This window comes from Monodon monoceros, unplaced genomic scaffold, assembly GCF_005190385.1.
Source record: "Monodon monoceros isolate NGI ecotype Baffin Bay Population unplaced genomic scaffold, NGI_Narwhal_1 Super_Scaffold_7, whole genome shotgun sequence".
NCBI lineage: Eukaryota > Metazoa > Chordata > Mammalia > Artiodactyla > Monodontidae > Monodon > Monodon monoceros.
In genome coordinates this window covers 5,623,263-5,641,143 of record NW_021703784.1, presented here as the reverse complement: position 1 = coordinate 5,641,143, position 17,881 = coordinate 5,623,263, and the positions used below count along the sequence as shown (strand labels likewise).

The 17,881-nt window shown below is 41.9% G+C and overlaps 1 pseudogene; it reads left to right on the top strand.

Annotated features, from left to right (window-relative positions):
* The window catches only part of LOC114886849, a 97,434-nt pseudogene that overhangs the window by 4,205 nt on the left and 75,348 nt on the right, over positions 1 to 17,881 (top strand).

The window sequence follows — 17,881 nt, the reverse complement described above, 5'->3', positions numbered from 1 at the left end:
CTGATTTTGTAAACAAAAGTGTACGGTAGAGAAAGAAATAACTGAAAAAGGAGTGAAAGGGGGCAAATGAGGGAAGTGAGTGACCTAAGCAAGCCTCCCTTTTCTCTCCTAGGTCCCCGCAGGTGTCCCAGCCTCAGAGACTTCGGACCCCTTTGGAGAGACCAGTGAGGCGTGCGTTTACTAGGAGGGATGGAGCTTGCTTCCCTGACATACCCTAAGCCTCTAGAATAGCACCTGCCTGCCCTTGGTGCTCAGAAACGATTGAGTAAACAGAGCTGCTTTCGGGTCTTTCCTGGCCAAAGATCAGAAGTGAGGGGAGAGAAAGGAAAGCAGCTCTGAGGGCATGTGTTTCACAATTTGGGCTTCCAGATCCACCTTCATTATCAAGAGGGATCTGTTACAGAACACCCATCGGACCAGTGGCTCCCACTTGGAGAGATTGTTATCAATTGGGCTGTAGCTATTATAAGACTGCCCAAACATTGTCTGTTGTCTGATCAGTAATATCTGTCCATGCAAACAAGCCCGATTATTTCCCAAATCAATGTAAATGGGGCTGGGATTAATAAATATAAATCAGTTTTTAAAATGACAGAATATCTAGAGACCTTCAGTCACTGTGTGTCGATGAACCCTGCGAGTATAAACACAAGCAGATACTTCGTTATTTTCTTGACATTCAAAAGGCATCAGAATGTTTGGAAATGACTGCTCTAGACCTATCCACTCATTTCACAGATAACGTTTCATGGATACTCTTGGAGAAGGACCCGGACCTGCCCACAGTCATTCAGCCCTTTGGTGGCAGGGCCAGGTATCAACAGAGGACATCTCTGCCCTTTTCTTTCCACCACATTCCCTTAGGTGGCATCTTCCTAAACACCCTGATCTGAAAGGCCTGCCCAAGTCAACCTAATTTATTTCTGGAACAGAAGTACTCGTGGCAGGGACTGTGTGCCGGGCATTCATGATGACCACTGCCCTCCCATCAACTCAACGGGGCAGGTGGTATCATTATCCTCGTTTTATAAGTTTTAAAAAAAATGGTGGCTGGAGGGGCTCCATCATTGCCACATGGTTAGCAAGTTGCAGAGACAGATGCAAACTGACTCCAAAGCCCAGATTCTCACCCATTTGGCTGTACACAACTTAAAGAGTTCATTTTAATGGAAATCACTGGCATCTCTTGAAACAAAATTTAAGGGCATCAAAAAGCAGCCTTCAGTAGTGTTGGCTCTAGCCCCCTAGCATTTGCTGTGGGCAAGGAAGGGCAGCAGACCAGACAGGGGGTCCTCGGACAGCCCGGGGGAGAGGACCATTTCTCAAGTGAAAAAAACAGACTGTCTACACCAGAACCACCAGAGTGTTTCCTAAAAATCCGTTTCCCAGACACCACTCGTCAGCAACTCCAAAAGGCTCTCTGGTGTGGAGCTGGAAACTCTGCAGTTGTGACAGACACCCCAGCGGCTTTGAGCACACCCAGGTTTGAGAACCCGAACCCCAGGCAGGGTGTGTCAGCACGGGAGGAAAAGAAAGGAACCCAGAAGGCAAGGGCCAGCTCCAGCCTCCAAGGAGCCCAGCTGAGCCCCAGAAACATGCCTGCTCTTTCACACGAGGCCACACCCCAGGGCCTGGCTGGCTGGAGGGAGTGGGGAGGGACGTCTTTCATGTCCCTGGGTGTGCAGAAGGTTTGCATGTGTTTGTTTAGAACAAAGCCTGTACTTAACTGACACGAGAGAAACAGATTTTATAAATAGATGTGAGCATGAATGGTTTTTATGATTAGCTCGTTTTCAATCACCATGCCTAACCAGTGTCTGTGCTCAGCTAAGTAAATATCTCTATGGTGATAGTATACACAGCACAATGGTCATTATTTAATGCTAATACGAGTACCATATGGGAGGTCTTATCATGCTAGAGCCCCAAAGCGTAATAAAAGCAGATAGGAATAGATAGGCGAGGGTGGGTTTTGCTGTACGGTAGGTTTGATAAAACATCTGCTCATGCAATGTTGGCCATGCAAGTATTTCTGCAGAGGTGCCTCTCCCCAGGGCATCTTTAGGACCAGATCAGCTCACCAGGAGCTCAGTTTTTTCCTCTTACTCACTCTCTGACCTTGGATAAGTCTCTGTGCTAATTGTTTAAACATTCATGTCTCCATTTCCCTCTTCTTAGGAGTCTGCTTGCCTCTCCAGAGAGTATTGAAGATTAACTCCTGGTGGAATCTTGAGTTCAGAAGGGTGGTACTGAAATAATGCCTCATTATTTTAAGCAGTCCAAAATATCAAAGGGAGACAATCCAGCACATTTTCCATCGGCAACTGGAAATTTGGGGACACGGGAAGTTTTCTGAGATTGGTAAAATGGCCTTGGACAGAACAAAGCTTCCTAGAGCTTGTACTAGGATAAAGACACTTGCCAGATTCTTTGCACTCCTGGGCACAACTGTGATGATAAAGGGCATGAAACTGGAATTATTCTCCACTGACACATAAGGAGAATGAGAATATTAAAGCTTTTAGTGCTGTGGAAGACGGCATTTTAACTTTTCACAAAAGCATGAATTCTTTAATGTGCCTTTTGTGTCTTCATCGAATAATACTACAGTGTTTAGTGCAATAGAATGTCCATAGTCTGTTTTATATATAATCTGGTTTCACCTTCAGAACTTGCCCTGAAGAGATAACAGTGTTCAATTCTAGGATTCAGTGTTTCGCATCCATGTGTCCTAATGAAAACTGTCAGCATTAAGAACCCTTAACCCCAGTGTTTACTGCAGCACTATTTACAACAGCCAAGACACGGAAGCAGCCTAGATGTCATCAACAGAGGAATGGATAAAGAAGATGTGGTATGTGTATAGAATGGAATATTACTCAGCCCTTAAAAAGAGTGAAAAATGCCATTTGCAGCAACATGGATGGACCTGGAGATTATCATACTAAGTGAAGTAAGCTAGACAGAGAAAGACAAATATCACATCACTTATATGTGGAATCTAAAGGAAAAAATGGTACAAATGAACTTACTTACAAAATGGAAACAGACTCACAGACTTCAAAAGCAAACATGGTTAACAAAGCAGAAACGTGGTGGGGAGGGATAAATTAGGAGTTTGGGATTAACATATACACACTACTATGTATAAAATAGATAACCAAAAAGGACCTGCTGTATAGCACAGGGAGCTCTACTCAATACTCTTGTAGTAACCTAAATGGGAAAAGAATCTGAAAAAGAATGTATATATGTATACGTATAACTGAACAACTTTGCTGTACACCTGAAACCAACACAGCATTGTAAATCAACTATACTCCAATATAAAATAAAAATTAAATTAAAAAAAAGAACTCTTAATATTTGTGCTACACTTTACCTCTACACAATGCTTTCACATTCATTATGTTATCTAATCCTCACAAGCCCAGTGGATAGGCACTCCGAGCATCCCAGTTTAAAGATGAGCAGACAATCTCAAAGGCTTGTGATTTGCCCAAGTAGAGTTACACAGGCGTAGGCCTAAAACTCAAACCCAGGACTTCTGCTCTGTAAGCCTGATGCTTCTGAAGACTCTTCTCCTTTGTAATTTGGAGTTCGGAATTGGGCCCAGGGAGGAGGAGTTATCCAGAGTGGTCACGCTCTGATGAACTCCAAAGATTAGGCTTGAGGTTCTGTTGTTTCTAACCTTTCTGGAGAAGCCAGTTCCAGGTCAGGCCTGATCTTTCACAAGCACTCTGCCATGGCTCTGGCCACTCCGGCCATCAGTCTGGCTGAAAATCCGGCATTATTCTGGCTTATTTACTATCAAAAAGGAAGTCAGACCTAAGTGAGAAGAGACGCTGCCTGACAAATGTTTAAGGAAAGAGACTTGAATTCCCAACTGTGTTATCTAATGTAATGGGATTCTTTCCAGCTGATTGGCTCCGGTCACCATAAATCCAGGAACAATGTGTTCTTAAGCAGATTTGGAATGGCCTCCAGGGAAATTGTACGTTAATGCAATAGATGGCGTGTGGCTCAGAAGGAAATGATACGCATCTAGGTGGGGACAGGACCGACTTAAGCAACCCTTGTGATACCCTGGCTTCCCTGTGCTGGGAAACTGAGGGAGAGGAGTGCGGTGGGTGGTGTTTTACATGTTCCAGGCAAGACCCTGCTCCAGACCCTGCCCTGGAGCCTCTCCCTTCACCCCTCACCCCAGAGCCTGGGACCAGGAAAATCACCCCGTCTGACCCAAGGAAGCTGCTCCCCCAGATCAAGAGCAGGGGCTGCTTTAAGTGGCTGTGGAAATCGTGTGTGTACGTGTGTTCACAAGCTCGTGGCCTGCTCGTGTAGTCACAGGAGGAAAGGGGAAAGGGTTGACAACTCAGGGTATTAACAGGCTGAACAGCATGGGCCAGTCTGCGGCTGCGTTCTGTTCTACTCTGACCCAACTGTCAGGCATGTTTCTTATTATTCTGTGGATTTGTCTTGCGCTGATGGGTGCGAAAAGGCTGGTGAAGCAATAGTCGTTTAAGTGAAAGCCCTCTACACGTTTCTCACAGTCTTCCCTCATGCCTTGGGGCCCTTCAGGGTTTAGAATTACAGCTCTCACTAAATATCCCTAGACTCACACTCACAGAAGCTGTGGTGAAACGGCACCAAGTCTGCCATGGCAATCCTTGACGAAGCCGTGTGTCCACACACTGGTCAGAATGGAGGACCCCCTAACGTTTAAGGAACGTCTAGCACATGGCAGGCGCTCGTCTAAGCACTCTCCGTGCATTTGACTGATTGCATCTTCACAGTGACACCAGGAGGTAAGTGCTCTCGCCACCCGCTTTTGATAAATGGGGAAATTGAGGCACAGAGAAGGTAAGAGACTTGCCAAGGCCACACAGCTAGTAAGCGGTGGGGCTAGGACTCAGGCCTGTGCAGTCAGACCTCAGCATCTCTAAGCTCTACCTCTTTTCTGGAAACCAAGAATGGAAAAAGGACAGTTAAGAGTTATTATTTCACACTAAGCCTAACATCACTAGTTAAGAAATGAAACACTCATGACATATGAATAAAGTCTCTCCCCTTTACAAATGGGCACATTTTAACGTAAGAATTATGCTCTGTTTCTATCTCAATATGGTTGCCAGCCATAAGCTTTTGGCTGGATTATCATATTTCAAAGGATTTGCGTGGAAAGACCTGCGGGGAAGCTGTAGGGGGAGAAAGCTGCTGCATTCTGCACGTGATGACATTCCTGACCCAGTGCAAGTCGGGCTTCAATAACAAGTAATTTTTCTAGCTGTGGTGACAAGTTGTCCTGAGCCATCCAACACACATCTTTTCTTCCCTGTTGACCCATTGAGGGGGGTGAGAGACAGATGGTCTGGGTCTATGGAGGAGTATTTTATTTTGTCCTACTCAAAGCTAAATAACACGAATGAGGCAGCTTTGAGCTCACTAATTCTGTGTTCTCACCAGCTGAGCCATCACCCTGGCTTTCACAGGAGAAGAGGAAAAAAGAAAATTTGAGATGGTAGCCAGTGGAATCTCTGGGGTATGGAACACGAGCAGGATGCTTATGGGAAGTATTTGGAGAAAGGCAGCAGAGGTAAAACCGCACGGAGAGTCCATCACCAGGCAGAAACTGCTCTCCGAAGGCTGTCCTACATTTCAGTATTTTCACACCGATTCTCTTTGATCACTTTTTAAAATATAAGAATACATCACGGGGCTTCCCTGGTGGCGCAGTGGTTGGGAGTCCGCCTGCCGATGCAGAGGACGCGGGTTCGTGCCCTGGTCCGGGAAGATCCCACATGCCGCGGAGCAGCTGGGTCCGTGAGCCATGGCCGCTGAGCCTGCACGTCCAGAGCCTGTGCTCCGCAACAGGAGAGGCCACAGCAGTGAGAGGCCCGCGTACCGCAAAAAAAAAAAAAAATCACTTTGAGAATTATTTTCCCCTCATAGGTGATAATATTCATTTAACTCTTGATGATGCAAAAATATCCTGGGGTAATATTATTTTGACCTGATTCGAAATCTTACGTTAAAAAACAACGTGGCAGTGTTATAACCATCAACTTTGGGGACCTAATCAATGCAGATCAATCCAATGACTAAGTCACTTTCCCTAAATTCTTCTCATTTTTAATAGCAAGAGCTCTTCAATTATTAGGAGGATGTGTATCATGTCATTTTAAGCTATAGCCATACTTCCTCTTAAATTAGAAGATAAAAGGCCCAGTATATACTGCTAGAAGGAAAACAAAATGCATGAACTTTCCAGAAGACAATATTTACAGGAGCTTTGACAACAGGCATAACCAAAAAACAATGGGGAAAGAAAAACCTTGAGGTCAGTCTAAATGTCCATTAATATGTATGTGTATGATACATTATATGTATGTATGATACATAAATATGATGAAATAATATATAACCACGAAAAGTAGAGAATATTTAAATAATGTGGAAACATGCCCTGCTATACTGTTAAGTGACATAGTAATTACAAAACGAAATGTATAATACCAACTCACTTTTAAAAAACAAAAAACTGTACGTGTGTGTATGAATGTGTGATATGTATTGTGATGTTCGTAGAGAAAAACAAACAAAAATATATGCATGTATAATACTAAAACAGCTATTTTATTTCTTGATGGTAGGGCTTTGTGTGATTTTTAATTTTGTCTCTTTGCTTGTTTATATATTATAAGTTTTTGACAATAAACTATAAAATAAATACAGACAGGGTGATACTTAGAATTTTATTTTGATGTCTACTGTACACCTTGGTGTCAATATAAAACCGGCTGTATTTATCATCATAATTAGTTTTACATATTTTGCCTCTCACACATCTCTACTTAACAATTCTTATCCTGGCCAGAACTTTTAATAAAGATGGCTGTTCTCTGACCAGCTGATCATTTAAGTTACTTCTGTTGCTGTTTATAATTAGGCTTCCTAAACTTATACTTGTCGTTGGCATTTATGATTCTGTTATTTTTCCAAGGTTCATTAAATCATTAATTATTCCATCGTTGCAGTGTGTTTTCCAATGTCCTGAACCATGAGATTCCAGTTTATCTACAGTGTCTTTGAGCCATATCTCCTCAAAGCAACACAGTGATTCAATTCAACAACTATTTCTTGAGTACCAACAAGGTGAAGAACTTGCCACCTGAAAGAGAGGGAATGACACCAATGGACAAGACAGAGCAGCTCAAAGTCTAGGGACCAAAAAAAACAGGCATAAGTAACCTCAGTACAATGATTTCAAAAGCAGTAGACAAGCACCCATTCCAACTCCTGGATACATCCTGCATCTCTGCCAACTTCTTACAAAACTCTCATTTGTTTTGTTCTTTTTCAAATATCTCAAGTTGGAAATATCACAAAATGGAAAAGTGTAGTATTACACATCTTTACTAGACATAAATACTCAAAAAGCAGGGACATGGTTGTATTTTGATGGTGATTTCTTAACAAACTCCAACCCGCCCACAAGGGAGCCAGACTAGATAAACGATTGCTGTGTGTCATCCAAACTCACTGGCTTATCACCAAGTGTAGACCCTCAGGAATTCTAGCCACATAAACATCATTTTGCAGGTGAGGAAATGAGAACACAGAGAGGAGATATGCATCTTGTCTTCTTTCCCCAGAAGCTCATTTTCAAGTTCACATTAGTCGCTGGATTATTGCTTAAGCAGTGAGGTCCAGATCCTTCAGGTATTTTTCTAACTGCAGGGTTCTCTCCATTATAATTAGAGTTTAGGGTTTGAGACTGGGTGTGGGATGAACTCTTGAGGCAGAATTTACTCCAACTGCTGCTGCACTGTTGAGTGGATGAGAAAACGGGGCTCACTGTTTGTCAGCAGTGTCTCTGTCTCGTCCGTGTACAGTGATGATCGGTATCTTGTTGCCTTAGAGACTGTCAGAGCCGGCATCTCTGTTTATCGGCAGAACACTTGGTGGTTTCTGAAAACAGGTGTGGCCTGGTTGAGCATAGCATAGCCACAATCTTTTTTTTTTTTTTTCAGAAGTTGCTTTGACTCTGGTGGCTTTTACCAGCTTTCCAAATGTCACTCAGTCTCCCTCAGAGGCTATTTGTCAAGTTGTGGGTAAACTAGTCTCTTACCTGTTTTTTCTCTGTATTTTGAGAGATGCAATACTAGATAGACAAAAAAGCTTATGGAAGCAAAAACTGGTTCTAAGGGACAATTTTGTGTTAGTTGTGGCCTCTACGTGACAATTTGCTCTGTTCCACTTGCTGGTGTGTGGCTTCTGAGGTAAATTACATGAAGAAAACCAGTTCAGTTCTCATCTGGTAATCTCCAGTGCGTTACAGAGATGGGGGAGCTGATACTATCGCTGACCACCGTATACATAGCCCCACTGGTACTGAGCTTATGACCAGTAAAAGTATTGAAAGTATGTTAATACTGGGTCAGATAAAGCAAGAAAAACAGACCCTAATCAGCTACGGACATTTCACTAAAAAAGAGAGAGAGAGAAAAAATATATATATATATATATCCAAATAAGGGACCATCTGGAGAGAGTCATGAAAATCAGTAAATACGAAGAGTTGGCAAAGCTGAGGATGTTTTGCTAGAGAAGAGATATTTTAAGAAAGCCAAGAGAGCTGACACCAAATATTGGGAAAATCACATACAAATGGATAAGTAAACTTATTCGTTAAAGTGCCAGAAGGCAGAAGAAGGTCAGAACGGAGTTTACAAGGGGATAGAATTTAATTCCATGTAGGCAAGACTTTCTCACGAGGGCCCACCTAACAATAGCGGAGAAACATGAAATTCCCATCCCTGGAGCAAGTGCCTGATGGCTATTTGTCAGGCTTCCTTCCTAGGAGGGAAATTGGATCAGATCTCTAAGCTCCTTTCCAAATGTAAGATGCTATCTGTCTGATTAATCGCCAGTCATAGTCTTAGGGATTGCCCTGGGCTCTCATCTCCCTTTCGGTGAAATTTGGATTTGCTTCTCCCTGACGGTTCGATAAAAAAGAGTAGATTCACATCTTTAAATCAGTAGCCAGCAGGAATAGTGATGGAGGAGAGATAAATTCCCAGACTTTCTCGGTCTGATTAATTAGTGCTTCAGAGCCTTTGTTGAGGAAGGTCGAGGAGACCAGGAGGCCCGTTAGAGCTGAGTGCTGTTAATACTGTGTGAAATCAGCCAGGTGCCCACCTCTGTTTGCCTCCTCTAAGGAAAAATTAATTTCCATTTTTGGTTGTTTGCGTTTGGGGATGTTTCGGTGTTTGGTGGGGGGGTTTCATTTGCTTGCTTGTTGGCCTGGAGTTCCAAAATGCATCGAAATAAATACTTGGGTGGCCAAGCCACCTTTGTCTCTCTTGTTGGTGAGAGTTGAAAGTACACAATCTACAGTCAAGTTTTGGTGTCAGCTCAGTCGCTCATGCGCTGGGTGGCCTTGTACACGCTGCTTCCCTCTTCTGAGCCCCATTCTCTCATCTCTGAAATAGGGTAAGCACTATTTGACAAGTTTAGAAGAATTGAATGAGAAAAAATACTTGGGAAAGTGCTTTATATGCTTTGAAGCACCTTTCAAAATTAAGCTATTCAAATTTTCTCAACTGTGTGTTGTGGTCAGTGTAAAATTATAAAAAGCTCATTTTTCACTCCTTGCATTAGACATTTATTTATTTATTTATTTATTTTTTGCCTTAGCAGAAACACTTCTTGGTCTTCCAATAAGTTCTGTAGAAAGACAAATGATTTCTGAGAACCATCATTTTGAGTCTACACTTGAAAAAAACATGAGGTGAGCATCTGGAAAATTAGGTCTTCCACAAACTCCCAACTCCAGGTTGGCATAGATAAGCAAATAGACAATTAGCAGGAACTATTGGGTTTTATAAAGCACAAAGGCTAACAATTCAGGTGATAAACCTGGAAATTTAGAGGGAATGGAGATTCTAAGTATCCAGTCCCATGTTTCAGTTCTTTGTGGTTATTAATGATACTGGACATCTCATCAGTATGTCTACTCTAAGGGGAAAATATTCACAGAGAGTCCCTCCAGTGTCAAGCGGTAAAAAAGGTAAAACATTTCACGAGACAGAATTCAGCAAACTCCTCACATGCTTGTTGCCATGAAACTCTGTGACCCTGCCATGTTAATAATCTCTTCTAATAAATACTTTGTTGCTTGATTCAGACCTTTTCTGCATAACATTGAGTCTGTCTGTTTTGTTTTCTTTCTGCACAATCATAGAAGACAAGTAGCCACAAAGCTACATTCTGTTATCAAAGGTGGAGTCAAATGTTACACTTCTTAATTGTGGCAACGAGACACACCCTGGAGAGAGCAAGCTTTACACCTTCACAAGAAAACAGAGAAAACAAGAGGTCTTGGGATAGCTTGTACAAACCAAGAAAAATGTGTCCTAACCTTGAACACTCCACTTAAGAGTGAACGGGACCATGCCGTGATGACACGGAGAAGCTGGTCTATCCTGATCCACTTTCCCCCTTTTTCCAAATGGACGTCTGAGCCTTTGAGCTACTGCACAGAACTCAGCTTCACACCAGGGCCTCCCATCTCCACCTGCTTTCTTCAGTACTTCAGGCCCAAATTTCCTGACGTTGGATCCTTCACAAAGAACCTGCCCGAGGCCCATTCTCCCAGGACACAATTCTCTAGCCCTAGGAACCAATTCTGCCAAGCCATCCATGTCTATTAACCTCGATTGTGATATCCATCTTAGGGACCTGCTTTGTGTGTAACAAGTGAACTTCTGAAGATACCATCTTATGTGAAAGGAATGATTTTAGTTGCAGAAATGTCACACATAATGGCAAGCTGGCAGAAAAGATTAGTTGCAGACAAAACTCTGAGCCCCTGTAGAATCATACCATACAGACAGCTGCCCACCTGGCCCTGGCATGGATTCCGTGCTGTGGAAGAGGATATACTCTCACGCTGTTACAATTTCCTGGCGTGGTTGTTCAGTCAAAGGAAAAGGGGTCACTGTGCTGACACTTTCACCCTACGTTTCGAGTCTGTGGAAGCGTGAGACTAAACTGAAGGCGAGGTAACCAGGCCTTTATGAACAAAAGTAGAAAGTAATATCTTGGTACACAAATGCTCTCAATTTCATGCCTCTCTCTGTCTCCATCCCCCCACCCCCATATCTATTAAACACTTCCAACATTACTGCTGTATGAACATGACAACTGAAACCTGGGCTTAAATTGAGTACTAAATTGAATGCATTTGGGCATTCAATAATTTGCTAATTAAATTTCTGTTACTTAAGCATGAATTTAACCAATGCTTATTGAAAATCTACCTTATGCTAGGCAATATTCTGGTCTCTGGGGATATAGAGATAACAAGGCATAGCCCTGTCCTCCAGAAGCTTACAGTCTACTGAGTAGACACGCAGAAACGGCAGATTAAGACGCAGTCTTGATAAACTCTGGGTACAATGGAAACTTAGAGCAGGGGCGCCTAGAATAGTCTAACAAGGTCAGGAAAAGCTTCACATACAATGTGGTATCTATGTTAAATCCTGGAAGAAGCCAAGAAGGGCCTCCCGTGAAGACAGACCAAAGGTTTGATTCTTGGCAGTGAGTCCATCCTAAAGGTAAGCGAGATCAGATTACGTGACAGGCACGGTGAGTTTTCCAGCATGACCGGACACAGTAGGACAGGGAGAATTGAAAGAGATGAGTTTGGTGAGAAGATCTTGAAGAAGATCGTATTGGGTCCTGTGTGCTTTGGTATCATTTACAGCCAAAGGCCTGGCTGGGTAGAACTTCTCTGAGCGTGCAATTTGAATGACTAAGGTCAAGGAATTATAATGTTAGAAGGAGTTTAGAAGTAACATAACACCTGATCCCATTGCGTAAGTACCCTGCATAACATCGCAACAGGTCCCCAAGCATCCTCCCTAGGGAACACCTCCCATGAGAAGATAGGAGAGTGAGCTACAAATAGGATGAATGTTGAGCTGCAGATAGGATGAATGTTGAGCTACACAGAACAGTTAAACAAACCTTGTTGACTCTCGAATCAGCTTCAGCATCGCTTTTAAGTGAGGGTCGGCGGGGGCCTCCCACTGGGCTTGGGATGGAGCAGCTCCTACTGGAGCACGTGTACACTCAATATTGCACCAACCAAATGACGCTTTCAAGACCTATTGGTAGGAAACACGTGGTGTCTTTTATAAAGAAAATCACTCTCCCTCAGTTAATGGATGTCTTTATACTTTGAGTGTGTTTAAACAGATTCTTTTCTAGTAGGGATAGTCTCTGTAAATGATACCAAAACTAAGGAGACTGGGGACAGTCCTGGAACCCAGATACCATGACAACCAACAAAGGAAGATTTTAGGAGCAAATGAGACTATAAGAACATATCACATCTCATCCCATAGAAAATTGTTCATAGATTAATTTCTATCCACTTTCTATCCTCATTTTGGGTATAAATTGTGTGCCCATTGGGTCCTCCGTACCCATAAGTGCATTTTGGCTTTTTAAGACCAGGTCTCTGTGATCAGAATTAGCATATGGAGTTTCAGGCTCTTTAACTCCGTTCTTCTGCTTCAAGAGGAACATTTTTTTCTACGGATGTTTAGAAACATCAGCACCTTGATTTGTGCCTCAAATAATAGGAATCCCTCCGCTTCTCAAATAATCCAGGTCTTCCACCCTAGGGTTTCAGAACTATCACTGTGTGACCTTTTGGATGGTATATATGCATTGCCAGACACTAAGGTTGTCACAGCACTGGCTTCATGGGGTCCTGCCACTGTGTATTCATTTTTTATGGCTGCTGTCACAAATTGCCCAAACTTAGTGGTTAAAACAAAACAAATCTCATATCTTGTAGTCCTGGAGGTCAGCGGTCCTAAAGTCAATGTGTTGGCAAGGCTGCATCCCACTGGAGGCTCTAGGGGAGAATCTAATTCTTTTCCTTCTTCAGATTCCAGAAGTTACCTGCATTCCTTGGTTAGTGGCCTTTTCTTTCATCTTCAAATCCAGCAGTTTAACATCTTTCAATCTCATTCTCACCCCAACCTACCTCCCTTTTATGAACCAAATGGGAAAAAACATACAGTCTGTGCCCTCCTGCCAGAATATAATCATTCTGGAGGGCAAGAGATGACCCCTGACTCTCTCATGTTCAGCATCATTCTGTACTTCGGTAGCAGGTTTTCTCCATCACCAGCTTCTCTGGGCAGGTCACTAGGCATTTGCAGAACTCTGAAGGCAGGTCCCAGAATTCCTGTAAATGGCACAGTGTTCCTGACGACAGGCCACACTACAGACTATGTGGATTGATACTTCTGTCTCAGCCAGTCAGTCAGTTTATCGGTAATCAAGAAATATGTATTAAATTCCTATTATTGGACCTGGCACTCTGCTACATGCAAGGGAGACAGTGGTGAAAACTTCAGATGTTCAAGCATGATCGATAGAAAGTATCAAATAAGCAAACAGAATAGCAAGTGAAGTTCAGCTGCTCTTCAGGCAGAAGGTAGACGGCAAAATAACATCGTGCAAAGCATGAAGGTTGGTGTCTACCTGTATAATAGAACTACTGGGCTATGGGACTTCCCTGGTGGTCCAGTGGTTAAGATTTTGCCTTCCAATGCAGGGGATGTGGGTTTGATCCCTACTCAGGGAGCTAAGATCCCACATGCCCCTAGGCCAAAAAACCAAAACATGAAACAGAAGCAGTATTGTAACAAATTCAATAAAGACTTTAAAAATGGTCCACATCAAAAAAAATCTTTAAAAAAAGCCAGAAATGTTAATAAATAAATAAAACTACTGAGCTAGTTGCTCAACAATAATAGATAAGCATGAAAAGACACAGACCCCGCGTGCAGAAAGTTTGCAGGGCAACTGGGCAGACTGGATGCTATCCATAAGGGGGCATGAGAAGAATAAGTTAATTATAGGCACAAATCAAGAGCAGGAACAAAGGCACAAGAGGAAGAATTGTTTAGCAGAATGAAGGGGTAGTTTATGAAAGCACAGGTTGGAGGAATAATGAAAGCAGGCTGAAGAGGTGTGTTCAATGCACAGGGGAGCCAAGGAAGATTCGGACACTCCACAAAGAGTTCTCGACGTGAGGGAGGAATTGCTGGTGGTCGGATTAAACTGTTCTGCCAACTGCATCCACGTGCGTGTGGACAAATCTAGATGAACGTTGCCCTAGGAATGTCAGGCATGGTAACAAAATGAATGCTCCTTGAGAGACAGGACCATGTCTCACTCTAGTAGTAGGACCCAAAGTAGTGCCAGCCACAGAGCAGGCCATCAGTAAACAGTTGTTGAATGAATAGATGGATTAGTGAATAAATATAGAGATAAAGGAGTCAATAAGGAATCACACCTCAGGTCAGGGACATTAATAGGCAGATCTGGCTACCTCTCTGGATGCAATATGAAACACCCAAAAGTGAGCTATGATCACTGCCTAGGGAGCCAAAGAAACTCAGGTCCAGAGATGGGGGGCTTTAAATCACAGACACAGCTTGTGCCTGATGATCTGAGCAGGAGGGGAAGCTTAGGGCCCTTTCTATTACCAACATCCTATAAAAGTTCTTATGGGCCTGGCTTAAGAATCCCATGAAAATGAGAATGAGTAAAGGAATTGGGGATTATTTCTAGAAATTCCCCTGCACTTCCAGCACCCCATCCTTATCTCTGTTAATCAACCTGCTCTCTCCCCTGGTCTTTGCGGTATAACCTCCACCACCTGCCCCACCTCAGGACTGAGAGCCACTAGATGGACCAAGCCATTGGCTGATGGAAGAAAAGTCTGCAGACAGGGAACTGACAGAGTGAAGTACATTAGACTAAATTTGGGCTTCGAATGAAGTCCCAAAGCAACTCATTGCCACACTCATTTTTTTTTCTTAATTAATTAATTTATTTCTATTTTCCGCTGTCCTGGGTCTTCATTGCTGTGCTCAGGCTTTCTCTAGTTTAGGCGGGAGGGGGATACTCTTTTTTTTTTTTTAATTTTATTTTATTATGTTATACAACAGGTTCTTATTAGCTATCCATTTTATACATATGAGTGTATACATGTCAATCCCAATCTCCCAAGTCATCCCACCACCACCACCACCACCCCGCCGCTTTCCCCCCTTGGTGTCCATGTGTTTGTTCTCTACATCTGTGTCTCAATTTCTGCCCTGCAAACTAGTTCATCTGTACCATTTTTCTAGGTTCCACATATATGTGTTAATACACGATATTTGTTTTTCTCTTTCTGACTTACTTCATTCTGTATGACAGTCTCTAGATCCATCCACATCTCTACAAATGACCCAATTTCGTTCCTTTTTATGGCTGAGTAATATTCCCTTGTGTATATATACCACATCTTCTTTATCCATTCGTCTGTTGATGGGCATTTAGGTTGCTTCCATGTCCTGGCTGTTGTAAATAGTGCTGCAATGAACATTGGGGTGCATGTGTCCTTTTGAATTATGGCTTTTTCTGGGTATAAGCACAGCAGTGGTATTGCTGGGTCATATGGTAATTCTATTTTGAGTTTTTTAAGGAACCTCCATAATGTTCTCCATAGTAGTTATATCAATTTACATTCCCACCAACAGTGCAAGAGGGTTCCCTTTTCTCCACATCCTCTCCAGCATTTACTGTTTGTAGATTTTCTGATGATGCCCATTCTAACTGGTGTGAGGGGATACCTCACTGTAGTTTTCATTTGCATTTCTCTAATAATTAGTGATGTTGAGCAGCTTTTCATGTGCTTCTTGGCCATCTGTATGTCTTCTGTGGAGAAATGTCTATTTAGGTCGTCTGCCCATTTTTGGATTGGGTTGTTTGTTTTTTTAATACTGAGCTGCATGAGCTGTTTATATATTTTGGGGATTAATCCTTTGTCCGTTGATTCGTTTGCAAATATTTTCTCCCATTCTCAGGGTTGTCTTTTCGTCTTATTTGTATTCCTTTGCTGTGCAAAAATTTTTACGTTTCATTAGGTCCCATTTGTTTATTTTTGTTTTTATTTCCATTACTCTAGGGGGTGGATCAAAAATATCTTGCTGTGATTAGTGTCAAAAAGTGTTCTTCCTATATTTTCCTCTAATACTCTTTTAGTGTCTGGTCTTACATTTAGGTCTCTAATCCATTTTAAGTTTATTTTTGTGTATGGTGTTAGGGAGTGTTCTAATTTCATTCTTTTACATGTAGCTGCCCAGTTTTCCCAGCATCACTTATTGAAGAGACTGTCTTTTCTCCATTGTATATCCTTGCCTCCTTTGTCATAGATTAGTTGAATGTAGGTGAGTGGGTTTATCTCTGGGCTTTCTATCCTGTTCCATTGATCTATATTTCTGTTTTTGTACCAGTACCATATTGTCTTGATTACTGTAGCTTTGTAGTATAGTCTGAAGTCAGGGAGTCTGATTCCTCCAGCTCCGTTTTTTTCCCTCAAGACTGCTTTGGCTGTTCAGAGTCTTTTGTGTCTCCATACAAATTTTAAGATTTTTTTCTCTAGTTCTGTAAAAAAGGCCATTGGTAATTAGGTAGGGATTGTATTGAATCTGTAGACTGCTTTGGGTAGTATAGTCATTTTCACAATATTGATTCTTCCAATCCAAGAACATGGTATATCTCTCTATCTGTTTGTATCATCTTTAATTTCTTTCATCAGTGTCTTATAGTTTTCTGTGTACAGGTCTTTTGTCCCCCTAGGTAGGAGGTAGGTTTATTCCTAGGTATTTTATTCTTTTTGTTGCAGTGGTAAATGGGAGTGTTTCCTTAATTTCTCTTTCAGATTTTTCATCATTAGTGTATAGAAATACAAGATATTTCTGTGCATTAATTTTGTATCTTGCAACTTTACCAAATTCATTGATTAGCTCTAGTAGTTTGCTGGTGACATCTTTAGGATTCTCTATGTATAGTATCATGTCATCTGCAAATAGTGACAGCTTTACTTCTTCTTTTCCAATTTGTATTCCTTTTATTTCTTTTTCTTCTCTGATTGCTATGGCTAGGACTTCCAAAACTATGTTGAATAATAGTGGTGAGAATGGACATCCTTGTCTTGTTCCTGATCTTAGAGGAAATGCTTTCAGTTTTTCATCATTTTGAATGATGTTTGCTGTGGGTTTGTCATATATGGCCTTTATTACGTTGAGGTAGCTTCCCTCTATGCCCACTTTCTGGAGAGTTTTTATCATAAATTGGTGTTGAATTTTGTCAAAAGATTTTTCTGCATCTATTGAGATGATCACATGTTTTTTCTTCTTCAATTTGTTAAAATGCTGTATCACATTGATTGATTTGCGTATATTGAAGAATCCTTGCATCCCTGGGATAAACCCCACTTGATCCTGGTGTATGATCCTTTTAATGTGCTGTTAGATTCTGTTTTCTAGTATTTTGTCGAGGATTTTTGCACCTATATTCATGAGTGATATTGGTCTGTAATTTTCCTTTTTTGTAGCATCTTTGTCTGGTTTTGGTATCAGGGTGATGGTGGCCCCATAGAATGAGTTTGGGAGTGTTCCTTCCTCTGCAATTTTTTGGAAGAGTTTGAGAAGGATGGATGTTAGCTCTTCTCTAAATGTTTGATAGAATTCACCTGTGAAGCCATCTGGTCATGGGCTTTTGTTTGTTGGAAGATTTTTTATCACAGTTTCAATTTCAGTGCTTGTGATTGGTCTGTTCATATTTTCTATTTCTTCCTGGTTCAGTCTCGGAAGGTTGTGCTTTTCTAAGAATTTTTCCACTTCTCCAGGTTGTCCATTTTATTGACATATAATTGCTTGCAGTAGTCTCTCAGGATCTTTTGTATTTCTGCAGTGTCAGTTGTTACTTCTTTTTCATTTCAAATTCTGTTGATTTGAGTCTT